Source organism: Phyllobates terribilis, unplaced genomic scaffold (genome assembly GCF_046119375.1).
Source record: "Phyllobates terribilis strain yellow unplaced genomic scaffold, ASM4611937v1 Scaffold_11__3_contigs__length_659146591, whole genome shotgun sequence".
NCBI lineage: Eukaryota > Metazoa > Chordata > Amphibia > Anura > Dendrobatidae > Phyllobates > Phyllobates terribilis.
Window position 1 is genome coordinate 215659186 of NW_027362771.1, and position 13403 is coordinate 215672588.

A 13403-nucleotide genomic window follows, 5' to 3' on the forward strand; every position below is an offset into this window, starting at 1 on the left:
CAATTTCCCCCATAAAGGGATTGGATCCCAGCAGATCTTTCAAGGTGCAATCGAGGGCCTTGATCGCTTTCTTGTGTGCCATGGTACATTCATCCAAACAAGCTTTCTCTGAGCCCTTAGTGATATTACAGATGGGAGTTTTCAAGAGCACTAGATTCAAGGGGAATCCTAGTGCTGAATGAGCCGTATGCTCTCCATCTAAAAGAGTGGCCATTGTAATCCCAGACGATGCAATGGCCAGAGCAATGTTATTGTATGAGCGAATTTCTGCGAGCAGCAAATTAATTAAAAATGTTTTACCGGTACCTCCTGGTGCAACAAGAAAGTTTGGCACAGTTCACCATCAACTGTTTTTAAATCTGTGAAAGACGTTGGCCCGCAGACAGTGTGAAGCTATAAATGTAGGTAGTAACACTCTGCGTTGTTTGGATGAACTATATACAGTTAGGTCCATATATATTTGGACAGAGACAACATTTTTCTAATTTTGGTTCTGGACATTACCACAATGAATTTTAAACAAAACAATTCAGATGCAGTTGAAGTTCAGACTTTCAGCTTTCATTTGAGGGTATCCACATTAAAATTGGATGAAGGGTTTAGGAGTTTCAGCTCCTTAACATGTGCCACCCTGTTTTTAAAGGGACCAAAAGTAATTGGACAATTGACTCCAAGGCTATTTCATGGACAGGTGTGGGCAATCCCTTCGTTATGTCATTATCAATTAAGCAGATAAAAGGCCTGGAGTTGATTTGAGGTGTGGTGCTTGCATTTGGAAGGTTTTGCTGTGAAGTAAACATGCGGTCAAAGGAGCTCTCCATGCAGGTGAAACAAGCCATCCTTAAGCTGCAAAAACAGAAAAAACCCATCCGAGAAATTGCTTAAATATTAGGAGTGGCAAAATCTACAGTTTGGCACATCCTGAGAAAGAAAGAAAGCACTGGTGAACTCATCAATGCAAAAAAACCTGGGCGCCCCTGGAAGACAACAGTGGTGAATGATTGCAGAATAATCTCCATTGTGAAGAGAAACCCCTTCACAACAGCCAACCAAGTGAACAACACTCTCCAGGAGGTAGGCGTATCAATATCCAAATCTACCATAAAGAGAAGACTGCATGAAAGTAAATACAGAGGGTTCACTGCACGGTGCAAGCCACTCATAAGCATCAAGAATAAAAAGGCTAGACTGGACTTTGCTAAAAAACATCTAAAAAAGCCAGCTCAGTTCTGGAAGAACATTCTTTGGACAGATGAAACCAAGATCAACCTCTGCCAGAATGATGGAAAGAGAAAAGTATGGCAAAGGCGTGGTACAGCTCATGATCAAAAGCATACCACATCATCTGTAAAACACGGCGGAGGCAGTGTGATGGCTTGGGCATGCATGGCTGCCAGTGGCACTGGGTCACTAGTGTTTATTGATGATGTGACACAGGACAGAAGTAGCCGAATGAATTCTGATGTATTCAGAGCCATACTGTGTGCTCAGATCCAGCCAAATGCAGTCAAACTGATTGGTCGTCATTTCATACTACAGATGGACAATGACACAAAACGTAAAGCCAAAGCAACCCAGGAGTTTATTAATGCAAAGAAGTGGAATATTCTTGAATGACCAAGTCAGTCACCTGATCTCAACCCAATTGAGCATGCATTTCACTTGTTAAAGACTAAACTTCAGACAGAAAGGCCCACAAACAAACAGCAACTGAAAACCACCGCAGTGAAGGCCTGGCAGAGCATCAAAAAGGAGGAAACACAGCGTCTGGTGATGTCCATGAGTTCAAGACTTCAGGCAGTCATTGCCAACAAAGGGTTTTCAACCAAGTACTAGAAATGAACATTTTATTTACAATTATTTAATCTGTCCAATTACTTTTGGTCCCTTTAAAAACAGGGTGGCACATGTTAAGGAGCTGAAACTCCTAAACCCTTCATCCAATTTTAATGTGGATACCCTCAAATGAAAGCTGAAAGTCTGAACTTCAACTGCATCTGAATTGTTTTGTTTAAAATTCATTGTGGTAATGTCTAGAACCAAAATTAGAAAAATGTTGTCTCTGTCCAAATATATATGGACCTAACTGTACATGCGTCCAAGACCATTACTGGAACCTCTGTCCCATCCTTGGACCCTTGCACCTTGTTTCCTCTTGCAAAATACTTTTCTCAATTTATTCTATGTATAATATCTTGGAATGTCTGAATATAATAAAGTCCTTGCAAATGGATCTGCTTGACACAGGAGAAAGAAAGATGTTAATGTTTTGCAGCTCTTTCCACTGCATTGGTGGTAGTGAAATAAACTCGTCCATTTTCAAGATGGGTTTTGAGATGAACTACAGTTGGATGTCTTTCATGGATGGGAAAATTTACTAATTTTCACGTGGATTTGTTACTACTTATATACCTTCCCATCTGTAAAGAGCAAAACCTCATCAGATGCACATTTTTGATTGTGTAGCTGAAAAACTGCCATATTACTGCCCTTGTTAACGTATTTTCAAATGCATTTGATTGACTTCACAGAATTACAATATTCTACGTTAATGTGCTCGGCTAACATTTTTGAAAGCAGTGGGGCATTGGTTTTCTATTTCAATATCTGTATACTGATTAACCCTTTTAAATCTAATTGTTGCGGTATATTTTCCCTGTCCAGGTTTCCGTCTTCTGTAAAGAGGATAACCATCATCTCCTGTCTGTGTTTCTTCAATTAAATTGCGAGGATACTTTTTAGTGCATCCTTCCTTCATGCATGGCGATCTTGGGTTAAGTGGCCCACTAGGCAAGTGGATCATATTTTTCTATATAGTTTAAAAAAATACTGGTCCTCTTCTGGGTTTGAAAGCTCAGCCAAAATAACACTATCAATTTGATCAGGGCATATCATGTCCTTTAGCCATATCAGTATGTGTACATGTGGAAGACCTCTTTTTCTTGCCACTCAACATTGAGTTTCACCAAAAATATGACACTTTGTAATTACTTCCATGACCTTGTTCAGTTTTAGTTTAAACCAACTTGCTGTTAAATGATGTTGATCAGAGGGGCACTGACCATTCAGAAGCTCTTCCCTCATCTCTGGCCAAGTTGGATTACATGTAACTGTAAAAAACAAATCTGGACAGCCATATATCAGAGCATATGTCATGGCGTCCCGAGCGTACTTGTGCATATTTCTGGGACTTCCTGTAAATGTAACTGGTAAAATAACCATATGCCCAATGTCCGCCACGTTGCCATCATTAGCAACAGCTTCTCTTAAATGAATGTATTCATCTACTCCAAGTTTTTGTTGGTTCAGTTGTATGTACAAAAGACGCTTGCTTTCCACCTTGGCATACATACAGTATCTACTATAAATTAATGAAAAAGTTGCTTATATTGTAAAATGTGGTTTGATAAACCATGTCTGATCATTAATTGCTAGGTGTACAGGGTGGGCCATTTATATGGATACACCTAAATTAAATGGGAATGGTTAGTGATATCAACTTCCTGTTTGTGGCACAATAGTATATGGGAGGGGGAAACTTTTCCAGATGGGTGGTGATCATGTAGGCCATTTTGAAGTTGGCCATTTTGGATCCAACTTTATTTTTTTCAATGGGAAGAGGGTCATGTGACACATCAAACTTATTGAGAATTTCATAAGAAAAACAATTGTGCTTGGTTTTAACGCAACTTTATTCTTTCATGAGTTTTTTACAAGTTTATGACCACTTATAAAATGTGTTCAAAGTGCTGCCCATTGTGTTGGATTGTCAATGCAACCCTCTTCTCCCACTCTTGACACACTGACAGCAACACCACAGAAGAAATGCTAGCACTGGCTTCCAGTATCCATTGTTTCAGATGCTGCACATCTGCACAAAAGTTTTCCCCCTCCCATATACTAATGTGCCACAAACAGGAAGTTGATATCACCAACCATTCCCATTTAATTTAGGTGTATCCATATAAATGGCCCACCCTGTAGAAGTTCATAGCTGATATTTTTTTATTGGTTACCCTAGCAGTGTTGGGATCAGTCTGCGTTAGATTAAAGTGATAGCCATCTTGGCCATTCCAAAATATAACAGGATATTGCAGAGCATTATATGATCTATGTGTTTCTGCAATACGCTGAAGATTTTCGCTTCATCGCTGAATAATTATATCTCGGCTTAGAAAGTCCTGTCCAACCATTACAATAGCTACTTCATTAACACTGGGAGAATTAAATCGCCTTTTGTGCTCACCAACCGGTGTCTTGTCTGCTCTTATTACAACCTGATATTTGTCACTTGGCATTCTTTCTGAGGCTGTTTTAAAAAGGTTACTGATTGTGTTGATGGAAAAATCTTTGCAAATTCAAAACAATGTCTTTTTTTGTCTCAGGTATTTCACAATGTCAATCAGCTTGCATCTGTTATGTCTCCCAAAAAGTACATTTGTAAAAATTTGGGGTCTTCATTTGCTACAGGAAGCATCAAACCTATTTTGTGATATACTGTATTTGACCCTGGACTTTAAAATTTGGCATAAATCCTGCTTCCTCGAGTCCAGCTGTCATACCAAAGGATGTCATCTGGAAAGATGAATTGCATCTCCTAATACTTTGCAGAAAATGCTTGGACCCAGGAGTTATTCCCGACATGTATGAAAGAAGTGGTTTGGGAGTTAGACTTAAAGGTAGCAAACTGGCTTTGCCATTTGATCAGTACATACCAGTCAATTCCAAGTTAAACTTTTTTGCTTGACAATGTTCACATATTCCATCTATTTTGCTTATTATGACTTCTATATGTGACCTATAGTCCTGAATTGGGTTGTAGTGCCTACGTCTTTGCATTAGTTGCATATGTTGTATGCGGTCATTTTGACCACATCCATAGATTCAGCCTGTCTCATCCGATTCTCCTCAAGACGACGTTCCCAGTGTTCAGATGTTTCTGCATCCCTTGATTCAGGCTGTCTCATCTGTCTCTCTGGTTGCTTTTTTTTAAAAAAAACAGTCCTTAGTTTTATGAACCTTAGCAATCACCTCACAATGATCAGAGATCTAATAGGGGAATATATATATATATATATATACAATGCAGACCAAAAGTTTGGACACACCTTCTCATTTAAAGATTTTTCTGTATTTCCATGACTTTGAAAATTGTACATTCACACTGAAGGCATCAAAACTATGAATTAACACATGTGGAATTATATACTTAATAAAAAAGTGTGAAACAACTGAAAATATGTCTTATATTCTAGGTTCTTCAAAGTAGCCACTTTTTGCTTCGATGACTGCTTTGCACACTCTTGGCATTCTCTTGAGCTTCAAGAGGTAGTCACCGGAAATGGTTTTCACTTCACAGGTGTGCCCTGTCAGGTTTAAGAAGTGGGATTTCTTGCCTTATAAATGGGGTTGGGACCATCAGTTGTGTTGCGCAGAAGTCTGGTGGATACACAGCTGATAGTCCTACTGAATAGACTGTTAGAATTTGTATTATGGCAAAAAAAAAGCAGCTAAGTAAAGAAAAACGAGTGGCCATCATTACTTTAAGAAATGAAGGTCAGTCAGTGCGAAAAATTGGGAAAACTTTGAAAGTGTCCCCAAGTGCAGTTGCAAAAACCATCAAGCGCTACAAAGAAACTGAGGACCGACCCAGGAAAGGAAGACCAAGAGTCACCTCTGCTTCTGAGGATAAGTTTATCTGAGTCACCAGCCTCAGAAATCGCAGGTTAACAGCAGCTCAGATTAGAGACCAGGTCAATGCCACACAGAGTTCTAGCAGCAGACACATCTCTTCAACAACTGTTAAGAGGAGACTTTGTGCAGTAGGCCTTCATGGTAAAATAGCTGCTAGGAAACCACTGGTAAGGACAGGCAACAAGCAGAAGAGACTTGTTTGGGCTAAAGAACACAAGGAATGGACATTAGACCAGTGGAAATCTGTGCTTTGGTCTGATGAGTCCAAATTTGAGATCTTTGGTTCCAACCACCGTGTCTTTGTGCGACGCAGAAAAGGTGGAACTGATGGACTCTACATGCCTGCTTCCCACCGTGAAGCATGGAGGAGGAGGTGTGATGGTGTGGGGGTGCTTTGCTGGTGACACTGTTGTTTTTTTTTTTTTTTTTTTTTAAATTGAAGGCATACTGAACCAGCATGGCTACCACAGCATCTTGCAGCGGCATGCTATTCCATTCGGTTTACGTTTAGTTGGACCATCATTTATTTTTCAACAGGACAATGACCCCAAACACACCTCCTGGCTGTGTAAGGGCTATTTGACCAAGAGGGAGAGTGATGGGGTGCTACGCCAGATGACCTGGCCTACACAGTCACCAGACCTGAACCCAATCGAGATGGTTTGGGGTGAGCTGGACCGCAGAGTGAAGGCAAAAGGGCCAACAAGTGCTAAGCATCTCTGGGAGCTCCTTCAAGATTGTTGGAAGACCATTTTCGGTGACTACCTCTTGAAGCTCCTCACGAGAATGCCAAGAATGTGCAAAGCAGTCATCAAAGCAAAAGGTGGCTACTTTGAAGAACCTAGAATATAAGACATATTTTCAGTTGTTCCACACTTTTTTGTTAAGTATATAATTCCACATTCGTTAATTCATAGTTTTGATGCCTTCAGTGTGAATGTACAATTTTCATACAGAAAAATCTTTAAATGAGAAGGTGTGTCCAAAACTTTTGGTCTGTACTGTATATATAGCAGAAAATGTGTAGCTGCCTCACAGTCAGACTCTTCAACCTGTCCATAGCAACCAATCCGAGCTCAGCTTTCACTTTACCTCAGCAGCTTCAATGCTGGAAGCTGCACTCTTGTTCCTTTAGATAACTAGAACGATCTTTCTGTGAGGCAATTCTCATAAATGAAGCCCCAGTTACTTCTGCAACAGCCGTTGCTATAATTACAGACTTTAAAGCGACTTATCAAGCTGCCTCACCTTAGCACCTGTATGGTTTCAGCCCCTTTAAGAACGATTCTTTGAGTGCTGTTGCTTTAAGTCTTTCATTCAACACATAGACACCCATTTTCTCTTTTATTTCTATAGAGCCTAAATTCAGTGGGACAAATCTTGTGAAGGGGGGGAGATTTTGAATTTTAATGTTTGCAGTATTTTTAGCTTGGGGTTAAAGACGGACCATGTAAAATTTCACTCAAATTGGGTGAAAAATGTTGTTTTGTATTCAACAGTCTACCACACACAACTGCCTTATATATAGATATATAGTATACTGCTTTATGTTTTTTGCTATATGAAATAAAGTCTTCATGTCTTTCTATTCCGATATTTCGATGTCGATTAGTAATGCTTTAAACCAATCCATTATTCTTTCTTACTTATTTTACCTAGTCTAAATTCTTAACTATAGAACTTTGCTACCTTGGCCAGAGATGTCTGAACAAATTATTTCTCATTTAATAAAGCGGTATTGAAAAGCGCCATTGTCATTTAGAAATGAAGAGGTTTAGTAAAGAAATGAAAATTGAGACGTTATAATCAAATCACCATTGTTGGACAGGACTGATTAAGACATTTTTACTCAGAAAGTAGCTTGCAGTCCTATTAAAGTGTTTATCATGTTGGTTACAGTGTGCGCAGATGCATTTGTGTGCTTTCATACCAGCATATGGGTCTGCCAACTGGGATTTGCTATTGCCATTAGATAAATGAAATAAAAACAGTTCATCTGCTTGTAAAAAGTGACTGTACTTTGGAATAAATTACTCCTCCATCTGTATTTTCCTGCATTAGTGGATTTAAATCCAGAATCGGGGATAGTATTATAGTCATTTAGCACACGGCTTTCTTCTGTCAACTGTTTAAACATGAGCATTAGATGATGATTGAACGGCTTTATATTTTGTGTTCATGTGAAAAACCTTTGTTTAAAGAACAGAAATACTCTGCCTGTACTTGACGTGCGTCACATTTTTCTTTTTTTAAAAAAACGACTTGGGCTTGAAAAAAAGGCACAGAATGTATTCATACAAGCAATACAATGACAATTACTGCAGCAGATGCTGTGTGGGTAAAGAGAAACAAAGAAATGATACACATCTACTAAACATTATAATCATAATACTACACTTATGGCACTGCACTGAAGGAAATCCAATCTATTACTTTACCTACAAAAAATACAACAGACACTTAAAGAAGCTTACAGAACACCGATGTAAAGCTAGTGGCTATAATATTAAGGTAAAACACACACACGGCTGTATTACAGCTTCATACAGGTAACAAATTACAGAAATGCTAGAGTTAATGGGGCCGTACTGAATCTCTGCCTCCGACTTTAGGCACTATACACTGTGCAGAATTATTAGGCAAATGAGTATTTTGATCAGATGATACTTTTTATACATGTCGTCCTACTCCAAGCTGCATAGGCTTGAGAGCCAACTACCAATTAAGTAAATCTGGTGATGTGCATCTCAGTAATGAGGAGGGGTGTTGACTAATGACATCAACACCCTATATAAGGTGTGCTTAATTATTAGGCAACTTCCTTTCCTTTGGCAAAATTGGTCAGAAGAGAGATTTGACGGGCTCTGAAAAGTCCAAAATTGTGAGATGCCTTGCAGAGGGATGCAGCAGTCTTGAAATTTCCAAACTTTTGAAGCGTGATCACCGAACAATCAAGCGTTTCATGGCAAATAGCCAACAGGGTCGCAAGAAGCGTGTTGGCCAAAAAAGGCGCAAAATAACTGCCCATGAATTGAGGAAAATCATGCGTGAAGCTGCCATGATGCCATTCACCACCAGTTTTGCCATATTTCAGAGCTGCAACGTTACTGGAGTATCAAAAAGCACAAGGTGTGTGATACTCAGTGACATGGCCAAGGTAAGCAAGGCTGAAAAACGACCACCTTTGAACAAGAAACATAAGATAAAATGTCAAGAATGGGCCAAGAAACGTCTTAAGACTGATTTTTCAAAGGTTTTATGGACTGATGAAATGAGAGTGACTCTTGATGGGCCAGATGGATGGGCCAGAGGCTGGATCAGTAAAGGGCAGAGAGCTCCACTCCGACTCAGATGCCAGCAAGGTGGAGGTGGGGTACTGGGGTATGGGCTGGTATCATCAAAGATGAACTTGTGGGACCTTTTTGGGTTGATGATGGAGTGAAGCTCAACTCCCAGACCTACTGCCGGTTTCTGGAACACAACTTCTTCAAGCAGTGGTACGGGAAGAAGTCAGTATCGTTCAAGAAAAACATGATTTTCATGCAGGACAATGCTCCATCACATGCATCCAACTACTCCACAGCATGGCTAGCTAGTAAAGGTCTAAAAGAAGAAAAAATAATGACAAGGCCCCCTTGTTCACCTGATCTGAACCCCATAGAGAACCTGTGGTCCATCATAAAATGTGAGATCTACAGGGAGGGAAAACAGTACACCTCTCGGAACAGTGTCTGGGAGGCTGTGATGGCTGCTGCACGCAATGTTGATCGAAAACAGATCAAGCAACTGACAGAATCTATGGATGGAAGGCTGTTGAGTGTCATCATAAAGAAAGGTGGCTATATTGATCACTAATTTTTTTGTTTTTTGTTTTTGCATGTCATAAATGTTTATTTCTAAATTTTGCGCACTGATATTGGATTACCTGGTGAAAATAAACAAGTGAGATGGGATTATATTTGGTTTTAATTAATTTGCTTAATAATTCTGCACAGTAATAGTTACCTGCACAAACAGATATCCTCCTAAGATAGCCAAATCTAAAAAAAAACCACTCCAACTTCCAAAAATATTAAGCTTGGATATTTATGAGTCTTTTGGGTTGATTGAGAACATAGTTGTTGATCTATAATAAAAATAATCCTCTAAAATACAACTTGCCTAATAATTATGCACACAGTGTATATTAATATATTTTAAGATTTCATTACAATCTCCAAGGAATAATGTGTTCCCTGAACAGTTTACCAGTTTAATAAAAGGCGGACCCTTTATAGTACTGATTTTGTAGAATAGTCTTGTGTATAATAGTCAGGCTTAATGTAAAATCGGATATTTCTCTCCAGTGACAAATTCACTAAAATGTTATAAAGTTACAAAATGTACCCACTAGTTACATCCTAATTTTCCTACCAATTTAGAGTAAATGCTCCAGTGTTTCATTCACAATAGTTAGCTAACTGCCAGAAATGATGTGTTGAAGAGGTGAGTAGTGGATTTTTCTTGATTTTTTAGTTGAATACCAGACATACAGCTGCATGCAGAATTACAATATAATTATTATTCTCTAGCACGTGGATTTTATGGGGCTTTACAATAAGGACTGGCTCAAAAAATTAGATATAATAGGATCATAAATCTTATGTAACAAAATTATCCTCTAAAATCAATAAACTTTATTATTCATTTATAAAATACCAAGACAAACAGAGAATGTGAAAAAGGCTATTGAGATCACATAGGATGCACCGAATCCCAATATAGATTGTCACCCTGTTAAGCCCTAAATGTCGTCCCTAAAAAGTCGACCCTTCCTAGCGAAGAAGGTTGGCACCCTAGATAAAACACAATTGGCGCCTCCGCTCTTCGATGGCTGGCCCTGTTAAGTCCAATAATTATGGTCCATCTTATCAACACATATGTTCTCACAGTGAGTCAAAAGGGAAAGAATAATATACCTTAAAAATATTGCAAAATGTGACCAACATCACATGAGAGTTTTAGCCACAGCACCCATTAACTATAACAGGGGTAGATACCCTGATAACAAGTCACCTCTACTGACTTGTGCTGATCAGTAACTGTCCCTCAATGTGTTATATAGATGTCCCATGATGAAAATAGGGGCAAGGGCAGAAGTGATCAGCAATACAAACTATGAATGAAAAAAAGAGTCAGATAATGTTTAACATTAGTGGGCAGGGTCAGACTGGGGCACCGGGACACCGGAGAATTTTCCAGTGGGCCTGGGTCCTCAGCGGGCCCCCGAGCAAGACGCACAGGGCACCTGGTTAACATGGCCGCCGGTGCGCCGCACTGCAAGGGCCCAAAGGGTCAGGAGGGCCCTTGCAGTGCAGCAGATGAGGGCAATCTGGCCTGCTTCTCAGACCCCCAGTCTCCAGGGGGCCCATGGCTAGATTGTCCTCATCCTGTGCGGTGGGCAGGGAGCGATCCCTCCAGCTCCGCTGCTGACAGTAGGAAAATGGCAGCGAGGCTGCAGGGATCCGTCATCACCTCCGCTTCCTGCCCATGCTTCCTTCCTGACACAGGCTCGTGCTGCTTGATGACGGCATCATGCAGAGCGAGCCTGTGTGAGGGAGAAAGATGCCGGGCAGGAAGCAGAGGACAATGCTACGGGAGAGCGTGCTGAGAGTTAAGTGTTTTTTTTTTTTTTTAACAGACTGAAGATGGGGGGAAATTGGGACACCAATGTTGATGGATGAGGTGGGGGGAGATGAGGAAGAGCAATGGTGACAGTGGGGGGAGATGAGGGAGAGCAATAGTGCTGAAGGAGGTGGGGGGATGAGGGAGAGCAATGGTGATGGAGGAGGTGGGGGAGATGAGGGAGAGCAATGGTGATGGAGGAGGTGGGGGGAGATGAGAGAGAGCAATGGTGATGGTGGGGGGAGATGAGGGAGAGAAATGGTGATGGAGAAGGCGCGGGGGAGAAGAAGGAGAGCAATGGTGATGGAGGAGGTGGGGGGAGATGAGGGAGAGCAATGGTGATGGAGGAGGTGGGGGGGAGATGAGGGAGAGCAATGGTGATGGAGGAGGTGGGGGGAGAAGAGGGAGAGCAATGATGATGGAGGAGGTGGGGGAAGAAGAGGGAGAGCAATGATGATGGAGGAGATGGGGGAAGATGAGGGAGAGCAATGGTGATGGAGGAGGTGGGGGAAGATATGGCATGGTGATGGAGGAGGTGGGGGGAGATATGGCATGGCAATGATGATGGAGGAGGTGGGGGAAGATATGGCATGGCAACGGGTGAGGTGGGGGAGATATGCATGGCATGATGATGGAGGAGATGGGGGGAGATATGCATGGCATTGTGATGGAGGAGGTGGGGGAGTTATGACTTGGCACTGGTGATGGAGGAGGTGGAGGAGATATGGCAATGATGATGGAGCAAGTGGGGGAGATATGGCAATGATGATGGAGCAGATGGGGGAGACATGGCAATGATGATGGAGCAGGTGAGGGGAGATATACTCGAGATGCTCGTAGCTCGCTGAGTACTAGCGAGATGCTCAGACGGATGCTCGGTTGCCCTCCCTGCATATTTAGCGCTCTTTACAGAGCCAATGAACATGCAGGGATTGTCTGCCACTCACTGTAATGCCTAAGACATGTTGGTTGTGGCATTACAGTGATTGGCTGGCCGCACAGCGTCATCAGGTCTACATCAGACCTGGCGCTGCCGTGTTCGTCAGTCAACTCCACAATCGGACAGCGTAGAGAGAGGTGCTGCTGGGCTAGGGAGAGATTTGCTTGTTTATTAGGTAGTGTAGGTAGAACAGAAGTATATTACACATATCCATCTCAGCAAACAGTCCTTCTGAGGACTAATCCATCTGTAGAGATATCAGGCAGGCAGTGTAAATAGGCAGGCAGGCAGTGTATATAGCAGACTGCAGTGCATATAGCACAAGAGGCTCCATTCCAGTTCTGTCTGCTGCTGCTGTTAGACAATTGTATACATAGGCCCAGGTCTCAGGGGCCAAAAATAATTTTTTTTGGACCTTAATCCTCATTATTTGCTTAAAAAGCAATCAAGAGAACACTGTTTATTTGCGCCATTTGCTTGTTAGCACTGAAGAATACATATTACAGCGCTAAAAATCCAGCTATTTAAAACTGTGCTTTGTCCGTCACATGGATCACACGTAATTGGGCTGAAAATATTGCCATTTTTGGCCTCCATTGAAATTTTGTTGCAGTGTGTCAGTGAAGCTATTGACACCAGTTTGCTGTTAAAAATAGTTACCTACAGGCCAGCTATTTAAAACTGTGGTTTGTCCGTCACACGGATCACATATAACTTCGCTTCAAATTCAGCCATTTGTAGTGAGTGTGGAAGATATTGTCCTAAATTTAAAATGGGCAAGGCTCGTGGCAAGGGACAGGGAACTGGACGTGATGGTGATGGTGCATGCAGAGGTCGAGGCCGAGGCCGTGGGGAAGCTGAAATGTGCCACAACAAACAATCACATCTTCTCGCCCGACCTTCCTGTCCCAATTCCTAGGGGACCGCAGCACACCACTATTGAACCCAGAGCAGTGTCAAAAGGTTGTTGGTTGGATAGCGGATAATGCTTCCAGTCACTTTACCACCAACTTTACCACCACCACCCTGTCTTCCACACAGTCAAGTCTCAGTAGCTGTGAGTCTGGATCGCATATTCCTCACTCTGATCCTCCTTCCTCCCACT

At 41.5% G+C, this 13403-nt stretch overlaps 1 protein-coding gene across 1 annotated transcript in view; it reads right to left on the minus strand.

The window, feature by feature from the left end:
* The window catches only part of NELL2 (neural EGFL like 2), a 467229-nt gene that overhangs the window by 184518 nt on the left and 269308 nt on the right, over window positions 1-13403 (minus strand). The window lies entirely within an intron of this gene.